The sequence below is a fragment of the Rattus norvegicus genome, chromosome 1, assembly GCF_036323735.1.
Source record: "Rattus norvegicus strain BN/NHsdMcwi chromosome 1, GRCr8, whole genome shotgun sequence".
Taxonomy (NCBI): Eukaryota; Metazoa; Chordata; class Mammalia; order Rodentia; family Muridae; genus Rattus; species Rattus norvegicus.
In genome coordinates this window covers 227,456,703-227,473,122 of record NC_086019.1, presented here as the reverse complement: position 1 = coordinate 227,473,122, position 16,420 = coordinate 227,456,703, and the positions used below count along the sequence as shown (strand labels likewise).

The 16,420-nt window shown below is 38.6% G+C and overlaps 1 protein-coding gene across 6 annotated transcripts in view; it reads right to left on the bottom strand.

The window, feature by feature from the left end:
* Nucleotides 1-16,420, bottom strand: part of Aldh1a1 (aldehyde dehydrogenase 1 family, member A1) — a 152,559-nt gene that overhangs the window by 106,375 nt on the left and 29,764 nt on the right. For 2 of the 6 annotated variants that reach the window (XM_063279927.1, XM_063279950.1), the window contains exon 2: nucleotides 2,579-2,715. The exons of the other annotated variants lie outside the window; for them this stretch is intronic. The gene's annotated coding sequence lies outside the window, so the exon portion shown is untranslated. The remainder of the gene's footprint in view (nucleotides 1-2,578; nucleotides 2,716-16,420) is intronic. 6 annotated transcript variants of the gene reach the window in all.

Below are 16,420 nucleotides of genomic sequence, written 5' to 3'. Positions count from 1 at the left end.
TGGTTCTTTTTTTCGGAGCTGGGGACCGGCATATCAGCTTCTTAAAGATGTACTATGAACTATACATGGACACTATTAAGCAGCCTGCCTGGCTGCCGTGGACAACCTATGCATTTCTGATGGGGGATGTTAAAGGTCCAGCCTTCCTACTGGACTCATCTATTGCTAATCTGAATTCTGTCTAGTTGAGAGTCATATTTGTGGATCCCCATTTTCAGGTGTATCCCACATTTCCTTAGGGAAGTGATCCCTGCAGCACTATACATTGTCCCTTTTGACAATTGATCATTTGTCTATGAATACTGTGTCTGGAATTAATATTATTTCCACTTTGAGAACAAATGGCTGCCTCCTTCCTTACAGAACCATTATCAAGTGTTAGCTCTGTGATGTAAGAAATGATGGAAATGATGGAAATGCGAGGTCTGTAAGTGTTTCCTCCCCTTAAAACTCACGCATCGGTACGCTAAGCTTACATGTCTTTATTCCTCCATCGTGAGAATTCCCACAGACTGAGAGATGGCAATGTGACATTAGATGGTGAAAGACATTGAAGGTCAAATACTTGAAACACCTCATGTTCGTCTCTAATTGGATGATTAGCTGTTCCTTTAAACATATGGCTTGTTGGGCTAGGGAACACTGAGTTTGCAAACAGTAGCTAGGTGCAAGGTCAGTGTGATGGTCCAAGTTGGAGAATTCACTCTGTATAAAGGTCAAAAGGAAAAAATGAAATGATGATATGTCAAATCTATATAGATTTGTCCCCAAGCACTGATCTCCTGCCAATAGTCACCCAGCAGTCTGTGGGATGACCTATTACCATGATTTATGCCGTAAGTTCTTGTGATCTTTGAAGGGAACTGTTCTAGAACTGTAGGAGGAAGAGTAGCTTTCGCAGCAGCCCAAATTTGCAGCAGAAATTTCTCCTTTTTTGGACTTCACTTGTCCTAGTTTGTACCTCTACTGTTGTGATAAAACACTGACCCAAAACGACTTGAGAGAGGTGAGGACTTTTCTGGCTTACAGAAGTACATCATCAAGAGCAGAAGGCTGAAACTATAGGCAGATACTGAAGCAGCGATCACAGAGGCATAGTCGTTTTTTTGGCTTGCTCCCTATGGCTTGCTCTGCTTGCTTTCTTAGAGTACCCAGCCACACCTGTCCAGGGTTGGCACTGCAAACAGTAGGCTAGGCCTTCCTAAGTCAATTAGCAATTAAGAAACGAGCCCACATACATGGCCATAGGACAATCCAATGGAAAAATTTCCTCAAGTGAGGCTCACTCTTCCCAGGGGTGTCAAGTAGGATTGTTTCTACTGCCCCATGCTTTAATTTTGCCAAATCACAGCGTGTTCTATATGCAATCTTTGTGACCACGTGTTACATATGATTCCTTCCATAGATACGTGGTAGTAAATTTTCCCTTCTTTTGGAAAATATTTAATGCATTTATTAACACATTAGTAATATTGGGATAAATATTTTAATTGAAAAATCTTTATAAAAACCTGGTATGCTAAATCTGGAGGGATATATACTTCCCTCTTACCAACTTCTATTTAAATCTGATAGATAAATACTTTATGAGGATATTCATTGTCTATATAAATTCTTTGGGAGTTAATGTTTACCACATAGAGAAAGTAATTCTCTGAATGGCAGTTTAGTTATGAATTCCTTCCCCTTCTTCCTTTCCAGTTGCTCCCCTCCACTTCCTCCTTCCCTTCCTTCCCTCCCTCTTCCTCCTGTTCCCTCTCTTTCCTTTTCCTCTTTCAATCTCTCATCTTGTGGTGATCACGCAAGGGAAATATGGGCTAGAGCAATAACTGTTAAGAGCTGCTAACAGCATTTACTGCCTTTGCACAGAATCTGAGGGATTCTGTGCTTACACCAGTTGATCTGATACCCTCCTCTTGCAACCACAAGCATATGGGTGACACAAAGTAAGACACATAAATAAAAATAAAAATAAATGATTATTTCTATTTTTTATACATGGTTTTTAGGAGCAGACATTCTAGCTAAAGTTTTAATGGTGAAAGATTTCATTGAGGGTGCATAGAGACATGAACATCGGGCTAGTGTCTGAAGGAAATGGAGAGAACATTAACTTTGCTATAGAGGGAACTCTCCAGCACATACATAAGAAATTAATTGAGAATTTCGACTAGAAAAACAAACTGGAATTACATATATTCTTTCTTAACAAATATCAAATGTAAAATCGTAAAACCATCTGCGATTTTTCTGGAAGTCTGATGAAAGTTTAAGTTAGGTATAACAAAATAAGAATGTCTAGCATGTTATTTTGTTGCCAGGCAACACTGATAATCTGAGCTCTCACGAGCAAGTGCCAGAAAAATGCTGAATGTAATTAATGTGTCCCCAAAGCGGGTGAGTCAGCAATGGTTATTTCAAGAAGTGGCTACACGGATCCACGAAAATCCCCAGTGAGCATGAAACTATCTTCAGGCTTCGCTGTTTATCTTTGGCAATGCAAACGCTCATACCTCCTCTCAGTGGTCTCCAAATGCAGTATAGTCAAGGAGCCAAGATGTATTCTGTTCCGACTTACCAAGGTCCTAACAATGAAGACAGCGCATCATTTCAGTGTGCAGAGACTGGGACGCCACACCCTTATCCCCAGGACAGATGCCCGTGGTCCAAGTCTCCCAGCTGGGAAACAGGTGCTTCTTCTGGATCACTTCAGACCTCGGAGCAGGAGGAGGAAGAGAAAGCATGCCTGTGTTCCTGTTCCTGGAAATGCTCCATTTAAATTTAAGAATCCCATTTCCGTCTTGTAAAAATGCCAGTATCACCTGCAGTGGGTTCTGATTTTCTTTGTTCCTTTGTTTTGATCTCAAAGAACTGCTTTGAAATGGAATCTTTTGAAGACAAGAAGTTTTCTTTCTCTGTTTACTAAGTGCATACAAACTCTTATGGATCATAAGAAAATTATACAAACTGTGATTTGCGCCTCTGCCTCATGTGTTTGTTAAAGAGACTAAAACCTCAAGACTTATTCCCTCCAAGGTTTGAAGATGGATGACTGGGAGACAAGTGGCCCTAACCAACATTTTCTTCTCTGACATTGGACCTGGCAAGAGGGAAGCTGAGCAGGGATTATTATATATATATATTCATATCTGAACATTGATTGAAATGTATTTTTATTTGATAAAGTGACTATAGCTCTTTGGGAGGTCATTGAATGAAGATGTCAGAACCAGTTAATTTCTGGCTTAGAGAGTTTAGATGGGACTGAGATCAAGCAGGAAAGCTCTGTTCTAAGAACTAAATTAAACGTGGCAAAGACTTCAGGGTTTTAATTTTTCAGAAGGTAGGTCTCTCACGTTTTAAATAAAATTTGTCCTTCATATAATAATGTCTATAGTTATTTTCTTTATGAACTAGTTAAAAAAATATAGGGGTGCATATTGTTAATTTAGGTGAGAGAAATTTTCTTACTTTGTTACTGTCATCAATATTATCTCAAATTCTAGAAGCAGTTTAACAGTCTCGGGATCTTTTGTGTCCATTGAAAGGTATTTGGTATAAATTTTTCTCTTACAGAAATATTTAGGTAGAAATGCTACAAGTTCGTTATGTGACTGGGAACATAGAACCAATTTAATACATGGACAAGTATGCTTGGAATTATAAAAGTCATGCAGTTTTCAAGTTGTTTAGTTATGATCTTTTGCAATTGCTAATGATCACAAACAAATTCTTTCATGTAGAATTTTATAACACTATGCAATTGTCTAAAATCAATAACTGGTAATGATAACGAATAGGGACTCAGAAATAATTTATAAAAATGTTAGACACAAATGATTAGCTTTCTTAAAGTTTGGATCCATTATAAAAATACCCCTTTATCCTTAGTAATCACTCTATGTTCCTTGTATTTTAGACCATAATTATTTTAAAGACAAAATATCTGTAAAGTTCCACATATAAAATATTATTTGTAAAACACATATCAGCATACACAGTATCAATACATTTTATTTTACATATCTGAATAAAGCACTAACCATTAAATTTAAAGAAATAACTGTTTCATTTCCTTGGATGATTCTGATAATACGTAGTTATTAGCACATAATTTTGTCTGTCATCATTAGCTGTCACAAGTGAAGAACTGTGAGTTTTGGCAGAACGTATTTTGAGAAAAAGCTCTAAAGATAGGTCTTACTTATGTCCCATTCAGTTCAAGAGCAGTTTCTAAACATTTCATTTTCTTTGGAAAATAACATTTTTGTCCCATGACATAGTTGTAATAAAAAATGTGGAAAAAATTTCAAGTTTTATCACAGTGAAATTTTTGCATTTGATTACCTCTTCTTTCCTTCGAACTCTGTAAACAACCTTCTGCAATAAAATAAGAAACTTTAAAGTGGTTTAAGATATCTGAGGCAGAATCATGCTTGTCTAAAAATCAAATAACCATCCTGTATTTGGGGAATGTATTTTGTCAACTTATGCTTTAAAAAATGTAGTAGCTCTAAATTCATGGAAATTTTAAACCAAAATTCAATTCTGATGTGCAAAGTATTAAAAGAATGAATTAAAGTGATATAATAATAAAATAATATAACAATACTAAGATAATGTAATAAAATAATATAAGTCAGAAAATTTCTGGTTCTCAAATCCTATTGAAAATATGATCTTAGTTAAATAATCATTGTCAAAAAAAAGAAGAATGCTAGCTTCTGAGAGCTATGTGCTTTTACTGGTTTATGTACAATTCACACATCTTTTTTCTTTGATATTTTTTATATACATTTCAAATGCTCTCCTCTTTCCTGGTTTCCTGTCTATAAACGTCCTATCTCATCCTTCCCCCTTCTTCTATGAAGGTGTTCCCCCAACCAATCACATACCCCTTCCCGCCACCACACCCTGACATTCCTCTACACTTGGGCATCGTGCTTTGACTGGACCAAACACTTCTCCCATTGATGCCCAACAATGTTACATATGCAGCTGGAGCCATGGGTCTGTCCATGTGTACTCTTTAGATGGTGGTTTAGATGGAGTTCCCTGGGAACTCTGGTTGGTTGGTATTGTTGTTCTTATGGGGTTGTAAACCCCTTCTGCTCCTTCAATCCTTTCTCTAACTCCTCCAATGGGTACCCCATTCAAAGTTCAATGGTTGGCTGTGAGCACCAGCCTCTGTATTTATCATGCTCTGGCAGAGCCTCTCAGGAGACAGCTATATCAGGCTCCTGTCAGCCTGCACCTCTTGGCATCAACAGTATTGTCTGGGTTTGATGGGTGTATATGGACTGGATCTCCAGGTGGGGCAGGCTCTGGATGGCCTTTCCTTCAGTCTCTGTTCCAAACTTTGTCTCTGCATTTCCCCTTATGAATATTTTTGTTCCCCCTTCTAAGAAGGACTGAAGCATCAGTACTTGGTTGTCCTTCTTCAGCTTCATGTGGTCTATGGATTGTATCTTGGGTAATTTGAGTTTTGGGGCTAATATCCACTTATCAGTGAGTGTATATCATGTGTGTGTGTGTGTGTGTGTGTGTGTGTGTGTGTGTGTGTGTGCGTGCGTGTGTGTGTGTGTGTGTGTGTATGTGTTTTGTGACTAGGTTACCTCACTCATTTGCCTAAGAATTTCATGAAGTCATTGTTTTTGATAGCTAAGTAGTACTCCATTGTGTAGATGTACCACATTTTCTGCATCCATTTCTCTGTTGAAGGACATCTGGACTCTTTCCAGTTTCTGGCTATTATAAATAAGGCTGCTATGAACATAGTGGAGCATGTGTCCTTGTTATATGTTGGAGCATCTTTTGGGTATATGCCCAGGAGTGGTATAGCTGGGTCCTCAGGTAGTACTGTGTCCAGTTTCTGAGGGATCTCCAGACTGATTTCCAGAGTGGTTGTACCGTCGTGCAATCCCACCAACAATGGAGGAGTGTTCCTCTTTCTCCACATCCTCACCAGCATCTGTTGTCACCTGAGTTTATTTTAATCTTAGCCATTCTGACTGGTGTGAAGTGGAATCTCGGGGTTGTTTTGATTTGCATTTCCTTGATGACTAAGAATGTTGAACATTTCTTTACGTGTTTCTCAGCCATTCGATATTCCTTAGTTGAGAATAGTTTAGCTCTGTCCTCCATTTTAATAGGGTTATTTGATTCTCTGTTGTCTAACTTCTTGAGCTCTTTGTATGTATTTGATATTAGCCCTCTATAATACTTAAACTTTTTGTTCTATTTGTATTGATTGAGATAGTAAACCTGAGACTTGGGGAGAGAAGACTATTGGGGGGAAAATGTAGATCCATGTTACCTCACAGTGAAACATATACCTTTAGTCCAGGGGTCCTCAAACTTCCTAATGTGGTGACTCTTTAATACAGTTCCTCATGCTGCAGTGATCCCCAACCATAAAGTTATTTCCTTGTTACAACATAACTGTAATTTTACTTCTGTTATGAATGTAATATAAATATCTGGTATCCAGGATATCTGATATGCCACCATAGTAAGAGTTGTTCAAGCCCAAAGAGGTCATGACCCACAGTATAATAACTGTTGCTTTAATCAGTCAGAATCGCTCTGTGAGTGGTGCAGAAGTTAACATAAAAGCACAGGTTTTGGATCAGATTGGCTGTTTTTATGGTGTGGGATTCTAGAACAGTCACTATTTCCCTTTCTGTGTTAACCTTTTCTCATGTATAAAATGGAAATAGCAGAAATGGTTTCTTCAGGAATTAGATGAGTTTAACTATTGAAAGCACTGTGCAGAGTAGTACTCAGGGAGTCCTAGGATAATATAAACTAATGTGCTCACTGCCCTTTCCATCACATATTTCCAGATGCATTTATTGGCATGATAAAAGTACCTTGGAACAGCTGTTAAGACACCACAGGAAGACATGTATAGTGTTACTTTCCAATTTCTTTCAAGCTCATTTTGTCATTATGGTATGTAGATACATCTTCATATTGTGTATATCTGTGTTGCAAGCACGAAACCAGTGGTGGATATCACTGGATCTTCCTCCATCTGAGTTTTTGAGACATGATTTCTTGTGGAACCTGTCAATCACTAATGGGTTAGCCTGACTGGATCTCCACCTCACCTTCCCACCACTCAGATCACCAGCATGAACTGCCATGCCCAGCTTTTTACATGGGTGCTAGAATCTCAAATGACTATTTGCCAAGTTCTCCAAATTCTATGTTGACTTTATACAAATTTTCCTTTTTCACTATGGTTACAGTCTCTGTAGCTTCCAATATACTATTAACAAATCTTTACAAAGCTATGACTTTGGAAACTAACTTAATTACTCATTGATGCAGTTTTCACATCCTTAAGGGAAAGAAAATAGTGGTTGAACTATTATGAATTCACAAGATTATTATGTATAACTGTCTCCTATAAATACTATCTGTCATTGTCATCATCATCATCATCATCATCATCATCATCATCATCATCTTTATGAGGTATAAAGTTTCAATTCAGTGGTAACAAATACACAATGAATGTTAAAATGAACTAAGTACTATAATGCAAAGAGGACTACAAACAAAAAGGAAAAAGTATCTTCAAAAAGCACACCAAATGCTAAGTGCTGTCTATGTTCAACAGTCACTGTCACAGGATCTAATTATGTCACTGATCAAAAAGGAAAATTAGCCCAGGACACACAGAGAAATGCTGTTATAAGGGAATTCAGATCCTCACGGAGAGAGAGCAGCCAAACTTGAAACCAGGATAATATCAGACATCAACCACAATTTGGAAAGTGTGAAAAGGAACAACAGATTTAAATTCATAGCATAGAGGTTTTCCATTTGACCAAAGAGGCCCTTTCTAAAAAGGTGACATTTAAATTGACTCCTAAAGATTTAGAAAGAATGATTCTTGTACAATGGGAGGAAGGAACACCAGGCGTGAGTTGGCAAAATTAAAAGACCGTGTGAAGACAGGAAGGCTTTTTGTGAAGTTGAGACCTAAGTACAAACCAGCACACCAGCACCTTAATCTTGGATTTTTATCCTTTAGAATTGAAAGAATATTTGTCTGATGCCCTCTGCTAGGGCAATGGTAGTGGTATAATACACACATTCATACACACACACACACACACACACACACACACACACACACAGTAGTAAGATTTGCAAATTAAATAGGATCAGAAGAAAGTGATAGTCATGTCTAGGATATGTGTATTTTACATGCCTGACTCCTTCAGTAGGTACTTGTCACAAAGATAAAATAGAAGGAATGTATGACCTCATTAAAATCTTTATTTTAGACCTTTGTGGAGAGACTGAAGAAATTTGAGCATTAACTAGAAATTATACCATACTTATGTTAATTTTAGCAGATCTGTAAAAACATTTGTAGAAAATAATTGCTTAAAAATAATGAGATACTTGTGTGGGGCAAGTGGATCATGCCACTAGATAGGAGAACTGAGAAGGTTGAGTGAGGTCAAATACTGGAAATCTCAGAGACTCGAGATCTGCAAGAGTTGAGCCACTTTCTATCCATGTATGCACTTGCTCTGGAACATGTAACCGTGACACCCCACTGAGAGGACCATGGCAATCAGTCACTTAGGGAAAACATCTGTCGTCCTTCCCCGTGCGAATAGAGCATCACTAACACTTCAAGCTGAGCCAATAGAAATCACCTACCCCTAAATCTCACACTACTCCTTAATGTTTAGAAAGACCCTCCCGATGGCCTTGTCAGGCATCAATGGGAGGAGAAGCTCTTGGTCTTGTCAAGGCTCGATGCCCCAGTATAGGGGAACATCAGGGCAGGGAGGTGGGAGGGAGTAGGTTGGTGGGTAAGCACCCTCATAAAAGCAGGGGAAGATAACAGGTTTCTGGAGGGGAAACTGAGAAATGGGATAACATTTGAAATATAAGGAAAAAAATCCAATAAAAGAAAACAGATGCCAGAAATAAATAAATAAATAAATAAATAAATAAATAAATAAATAAATAAATAAATAAATAAATTTCCTCTCCACATGGAATAATGCACACAAGTTATTTCATAGAGGATCATCTGAGAGCGGCTGTTTTACTGAGCTTTAACACTTTGGGAAGAGTTCTCTCTCCTGAAGCATTCATTTTTTGCTGAACCTTGGACCTGCCTGGCTGGCAAGGCTCATGGCTCTTTCACATGCTGCAGCTGCTCTAATAATGCAGACCTCCCAAACTTCCTCACTTCTCTTCTAGGAGTTGTAACATTTCCAGCCTTCCCAGCAGGACCAAGATATGTGAAACCTATCCATACTCGTTTTTCTTTACCATTCAGGCAGATAGAGGAGGACATATCTGCATTTGAAATTTTATATAATTTAAGTAATGTTTAGTATGTAGGTGTACAGTGCATAAGAATAGAATCTTAATATCTCAGGATTCTAAAAATATCAGATAAGAACATTGCAGTGAATGTTTGCAAATCCAGCTTAGCTGCTTTCTTCCCACCATTGCCCTCTCCGTTTCCATTGTGTCCCAGTCTGAGCATGGTTCATGAAAAAAGAAGACAGAATTCATTGTTAACTCTCATTCATAACTTTTGATTTGGAATCAGGAAAGAAAAATAAGGAAGGAAGGAAGGAAGGGAGGAAGGAAGGAAGGAAGGAAAGAAGGAAAGCAGAAAGGAAGGAAAAGGAAGAAAGGAAAAGGAAGGAAGGAACAAAGAAACAAAACCACGGGATTGTAGAGCCAAGAAATAGCAGAGAACTCTTGCTGTCAAACAGATTCTGAGAAGGGGAGACAGAAATTCATAGTCCCTCTTATATTTAATCTCTTAGTTAGGGTTTCTATTGCTGTTATGAAACACCATGACTAAAAAGCAAATAGGGAGGAAAGGTTATTTGGCTTCCACTTCCTTACTGCTGTTGATCACTGAAGGAAGTCAGGACAGAAGCTCACAAAGGGCAGCAACCTACAGCCAGGAGCTGGTGCAGAGGCCATGGAGGGGTGCTACTTACTGGCTTGCTCTCTATGGCTTGCTTGTTCAGCCTGTTTTCTTAGAGAATTCAGGACCACCAGCTCAAGGATGGAACCACCCACAACTGACTGGGCCCTCCCCCATCAATAACTAATTAAGAAAATGTTTTATAGCCAGATCTTATGGGGGTATTTTCTCAATTAAATCTCCTTCCCTCCAGATATCCTTAGTTTATGTGTCAAGCTGATGTAAGACTAGCCAGCACTCTCCATGTCCTCTCTTTTGTTGAGTACACATAAAAGGATCAAATAAAAACAAGAGTTAATAGTGACTTTGAACTAGCAGTAAAGAAATGGAACTTCCTACACTTAACAGGGAAAATACAAAACAACCAGCACGGGGCTCTTGTAGACTAAACCAGACAGGTACTAGAAGAGGTCACACATGGATGCGACAAGTATGAGTAAACATAATTCAGCACAGTGCACCCCAGATGTGCCAGGCAGCCTCTGCTGATGGAGTAAGTGAATGACCCAGCTAAGATCCAAGAAATAGCAGGCTGGCTTTCATCCCAGAGGATTTGGAAAGAGATGACAGCAACAGGGGACTCTAGAGAGGGCAAAGAAAAATACACGAATACAGCCAAAAGAGGTAGTATTCTGTGTAGAAGCTTTCCCTAGCTTTCCCATTGTTCTAAGAACTGTGCGTGCTAGGAGAAGGTTGAAAAGTGGCCTAGGAAGACCCGCGCTGTCACTTGCCATACTCAAAGGGAGGGATGGCTATGCTTTCAGTCAGGGCAACTTTTTGGTACCATGGAAGAGGAATCAAATCAAATCATATAGAAGTAGAGAACACATCCCACAAAACACAGCGCAGTTTTCAACTACCATGCTGTGTTTTCCTGCAAACCCCCTAGGATTTGATTTTTTCAGATCCGGTGTAGAATAAGTGCTCTGGGATAGATTATTACTAGTACTGTGTATTATCTGAAACCTCTAGTTGTTGTTTTATATTTAACCCAAAAGTTTAGTTAAACTAGGGGTTTAGGTAGTAAACTAGTTCAATCTGGGGTCTAGGAGTTCAAGTTTTTATGTAAGCACAAATTTCAACATGGAAAATCACTACTAGAATTTCTTGTTAATTACACTTGATACTTCACATGAGACATTTGACATTAACGTATGTGGTCCTTTCTTTAATGCATGCTTTTACCCACGCTGGCTTTCTTCGAGGTGAAAACTGTGAAACTTGCTCAGCAGAGCCAGATTCAGACATTGGAGTGTGTGCTCCATAAAGGCATAGTGATGTGTTTTGTTCTTAATGAATCGTCTTGAAAGAAAATATGACTTTGTAACCTAGTGATTGTAATATCCTTCAATGTATTCTAAGTCCTATGTACCAAAGCAATCCCCTGTATTTAAATTGTGCAAAAAATTGGTATTTTCCGTAGAAGAACTTAGGGACCTAGGGAACACACTGTACATTTTAAAATTCAAGTTAGTATTTTATTAATCAGTGAACACATTTGATTTGAGAACATTCTGGATCTTTGTCAAATAAACCTGTTCGGTGGTTTGACTTTGTCAGATCTTTATATGATTTAAGTTGCTAAAGGGTTATTGACTTGAAGAATTTCATGATACTGTCACAGATGATTCTGAGCCAGGCGTAAATGAGCTCTACAGAGTCCAGATACCCATCGTTTCTCTGTCTCTGTCTCTGTCTCTGTCTCTGTCTCTGTCTCTGTCTCTGTCTCTGTCTCTGTCTCTCTGTCTCTCTCTCTCTCTCTCTCTCTCTCTCTCTCTCTCTCATGTTGTCTTCTTGAATGTGGTTTAATCCAGGCTAAAGTCACAATTATTTTCTAAATTAGGAAAAGCTTTTGTTACCTGAAGTACAACAGTGAGAACTGTATGGTAAAAAACAATCACATTGCTCCTTCCTTTGAGTATGTAACTTGTAGGAAATTTCAAGAAATGCAACATCTGTCTAAGACAGGGACCTGAGTCCCGATGGCAAGCTCTGGCCCCATGAGGACACATGCAGTATCTCAGACCCTTGGAATTGTCTCTCCAATGAGTGCTCAGCCACCAGATCCCAGTGTTTCTTTATCACTTGACACATCCTTATGGCTCCTGAGGAGGCTGGGGATGTTGCTTTAAGCCCCAGGCTATAAGTGTTGATATTTTCTTTGTCGAATCCATCTGGACTTAGAGCCAGGGAAGCTGGAATGAGAGGTGCAGTAAGTTTTGAGCAATGGAGGATCCACCAAGATTCGAAAAATGTTCCCCAGTGTTTGCTTTATTTGAATTGTTTAAATTGTGATTGGGTTCATCTCTGTTACTTTTCCCTCACTTTTAAACTTGTTTTCCCCAAATTACTAAGAACTCTGGCTTCTAAATGTAGGTTACAGGAGTCAGTATGACTTTTATATGGAAATCTTTTAACTGTCGCTGATATCTAACTCAAGCATCAAAGTTCCAATAAATTTTATAATTTGCCCATTAAGTTGACTTTGATACAATGTAGAATTTCCCTATTCCAGAGTTTGTTTTCAAACATGTTTTTAAGAATGTTTCGGCCTGTAGAATATGTCAGAACTAAGTATCTTTCTAGCTTCTCATCGTTGGGGATCCGGGCAGCAACGAGAACCGTTGTCAGGGATGAGAGGGTTTTCTGCTCCAGATGATCAGCTTGGCAAAAAGTTTGAGCTGCTTACAAGTACTAAGGGAAGAACAACCTCTTCTCATTCAAATTTATTCTCTACATATTTATATGTATCAGTGCCTTCCTTGGCTGTCGTTGGAGATATCCTCCTGCAGCAGATGGGAACCAACACAGATAGCCACGGCCACAGCCAGACATTCAGAGAGTGAGAATATTTGGAATGTTTAGCCCTAAATGGGATGTCTCCATCAAATCCCTCCCGTCAGAGCTCAAGGAACACTTCAAAGAGGAGTTGGAAAGGTAGAAAGATGAACGATAAAAAGAGTCAGAGGGAGTGAAGGATATCAAGAGCAAAAACAAAACAAAACGAGGCCCTCTGTGTCAACATGATTGGCATGCACATATGAACTCACAGAGACTAGGTAGCATGTACAGGGCATGCATAGGTTTGCACCAAGTCCCATATGTGTATATTAGGGCTTCCAGTTTAGTATTTTGGCTGGATTGTGCAAATGGGTAGGCTCTGATTCTTGGGTAGTCTCCTGGGCTCTTTTCCTTTGGGTAGTTTGTCTTGCCCACCTTCGATGTGGCAGCTTTACTGTACCTACTTGGCTGTGTTGGTTTTTACCTCTTAGGAGCCTGTTCTTTTCTAATGAGAGACAGAAAGAGAATGGATCTAGTGGGAGGGGTAGTGGTGAGAACTGAGAGGAGTAGAGGGAGGCAAAATCATAATCAGGATATATTATGTAAGACAGAATTGATTTTCAATTCAAGGGACAAAAGAAACGATATTTACTTGTTTGAAATATGAAGTGCTGTGGAATGAGTTGTATACACTACAGAATAAATATATCTAGGAAATTACCCCATCTGTCACCTTCTATGCTTTTTATTTTGTACTAAGAGCACTAAAGCCTATGATTTTGGCAATTAAGAAACAGACAATGCATTATTGAAATGTCTTCATCAAATCCCTCTCCTCATAACTCAGGGAACCCTGCAGAAACGGATTTAGAATGAGTGTGGGAGAAAGAGGAGATGGTGGACATATACCAGGCCCTCTGTATCACCATGATCAGAGCACACACAAACTCACAGAGATTAGGTAGAACTATTATTGACTATGCTTTCACTGGTATGCAACAAATCACAAAAACCTTACTCATCCCACACAAATGGATTTCTACAATGGCACCTTTTTCCTTATTCCCAGTTCGTGGGCTTTGCCAACCATGATTCTACCTCCAATTCGTGGACATTTCTATAATCAACACCATGAAGTATGTCTCCGTTAGTTTCTGGATTATTTCCCTTAGCTGAGTATCTTCTATTTAAACTTATGTAATAAACAACAGGATTTTCATATTTTCAAGGCTAAATAGTATTCCATTTTGGATATGTACCATATTTTTCAAACTAAGATCTCAGTAGGATTGAGGATCTAGCATAAGGTCTAGAATAGATAGCCTGAAGATTTTAATGTAGTTCATTGTTTTATACCTATTTCTCTGAATTGGGACATTCTTTCTTGAAGGTGGGCAATTTAAAGATCAGGAGGCAAACCAAGCAAATATCAACAAACTCTCACAATTCTCAGGAAGTTCCTGAAGTGTATAAGATTTATAAGACACGCCCTCCCCAAGGTTATATAAGCAGTCACAATTGCTAAGTATCAGGAAAACTGCAGTTGAGTCATATAGGGAGCTCCAGAATGCAGCTTTTCTGTGTTGTAATTTATGCTGGGGTGGGAGCATTGGAAGTACCTGTGATAAGTCGATACTCCTGTAAACGAACCACCATTAATATTCTGGCAAATGATTCATGAAGCGAGACTGTGGTGGTATAATTTCTTTGGTCTGCCATCAGTGGTTTGACTTAGATGAATGGATATCTGTATATATATCCACAAAAACAGTTATATAAATACACTGGCTCAGCATCATGAGGGCATGTCCACCACAGGTAATCTATACTTGTCTTTTTGTTATGATCCAGATAAAAAGTATTTCTGCAAAAGGCTCCTATATTTGAGCTTGGCTCCTATCTGGTAGTACTACTGAGAAGTTAATTGAGGTTGCTAACCTTGCCAATACATTAGGCCATGGGTGAGTTCATCACTGAATGGACTGGAATTAGAAGATCATAGGTCCCCAGGAGCATGTCTCCAAAGGGAACATACTGTGCCTAGCCTCCCGTGCTTTCCATCCTGGCTACCCCGAGGGTAGCAGGTTTCTTCCCTCATGCCCTACTGTAATGATGCCCCAGCTTTGTCACCAGACTAGCACTGATGGAACCAGTGACCTATGGACTGACAATTTTGGAAATTACTTCTTCCTCTTTTGAATCATTTTTCCCACAGGATCTAAAACTAATATGCTGTTTACCTGTTGCTGTGTTCCTTTACCACTGTGAATAGTACTACACTGAACTTGGGTGTTTAGACATTTCTTTTACATCCTGATTTTATTTCTTTGGGAAACATGCCCCAAAATAGGATCACCTGATTATACATAATTTAGTTTTAGTTTTTGAAGAAAGTCCATGCTTTTCTCCATATGAATACAGAAACAGATATTCTAATATATGTCTGTTTTCATTGAATTTTACTTGTTAGTCAACTCTCACTTTAGATAAACAGCCATTTATTATTTGGATGACTGATTATTAGACTTTTGCTTTATTTTTTCTATCATTCTCACTTTTTGAGGTGAAAAAGATTAGCAAATGTTTTCAAACAAAATATTCATTGCAAGTGTATATGGCTAATGAATACAATTCCAGATTTGTTTGATGGTATTTCAGAAGCAGGCTTTATTAACCCAGGTTAGCTTGAAACTTATCATGTAGCCCAAGATGACTTCAAACTGATTATGTGTCCCTCACAGTTTTCTAGGTTCGGGAAATACAGGTGTTTTTTAATACCTAACTTCTAGGATCTCTTTATTAAAAGACAATGGAAAGATCCAGAAAACAACTACTTAAATATTTAAAATGCTGAAGACATTCTGGCTGAATATGAATTAATATAGTGAGCCCACAGTGAGTAAAAGTATATTTACAGAAGGTCTACATAAAAACCTGCCTTTTGGACAAGGCAGATAAATGGGTGGGTGAACTGAGCCCCATGTAGGCATGAAGACCTGAGTTTGGATACTCAGAACCCACAGAGAAATCTGGGCATGAAAGTGCACTTCTGTAACCCGGATGCAGTGGAGGAGAGCTAGAAAGATCCTTGGAGCTAACAGAATGGCCAGCCTCGTTAAACTAGTGAGTTCCATGTTCAGGGAGAGACACTGTCTAAAAAAATAAGGTGGAGAGTTATTGGGGTAATACATATGACTTTAACCTCTAACCTGCATACACATGTCCCACATATTTACACAAAACCTTATCCTAGTTCATATGAATATACATGAGCACATGCACACAGGTATCTCTCTCTCACACACAAACAAAATCTCTATTAAGGTTATCATAGGCTAATATAAAGAGGCTTACAATATTCTGGATTTGAAGAAATATGCAATATTTCTTTTAGAAATGAGGAAAAATATGGTACTATGCCAGTATTTAGCATTCACAACTTATTGCCATGACCTGGCAAGTAAAAGAACATTAAAGTTTGAGACTACATTTGTTGTGAATAGGATCCAATAACATCATCAGTTTATGATCAGTTGTAATCATCTCAAAAACTTCTTTCTAAATTTGGTTTTGGTTCCAATATTTGTGACCTTTACAGAGTTAGATACTGAACCCTATGGTCCAGGAGGGGGGCTGTGAGAGATGCCCTAATAC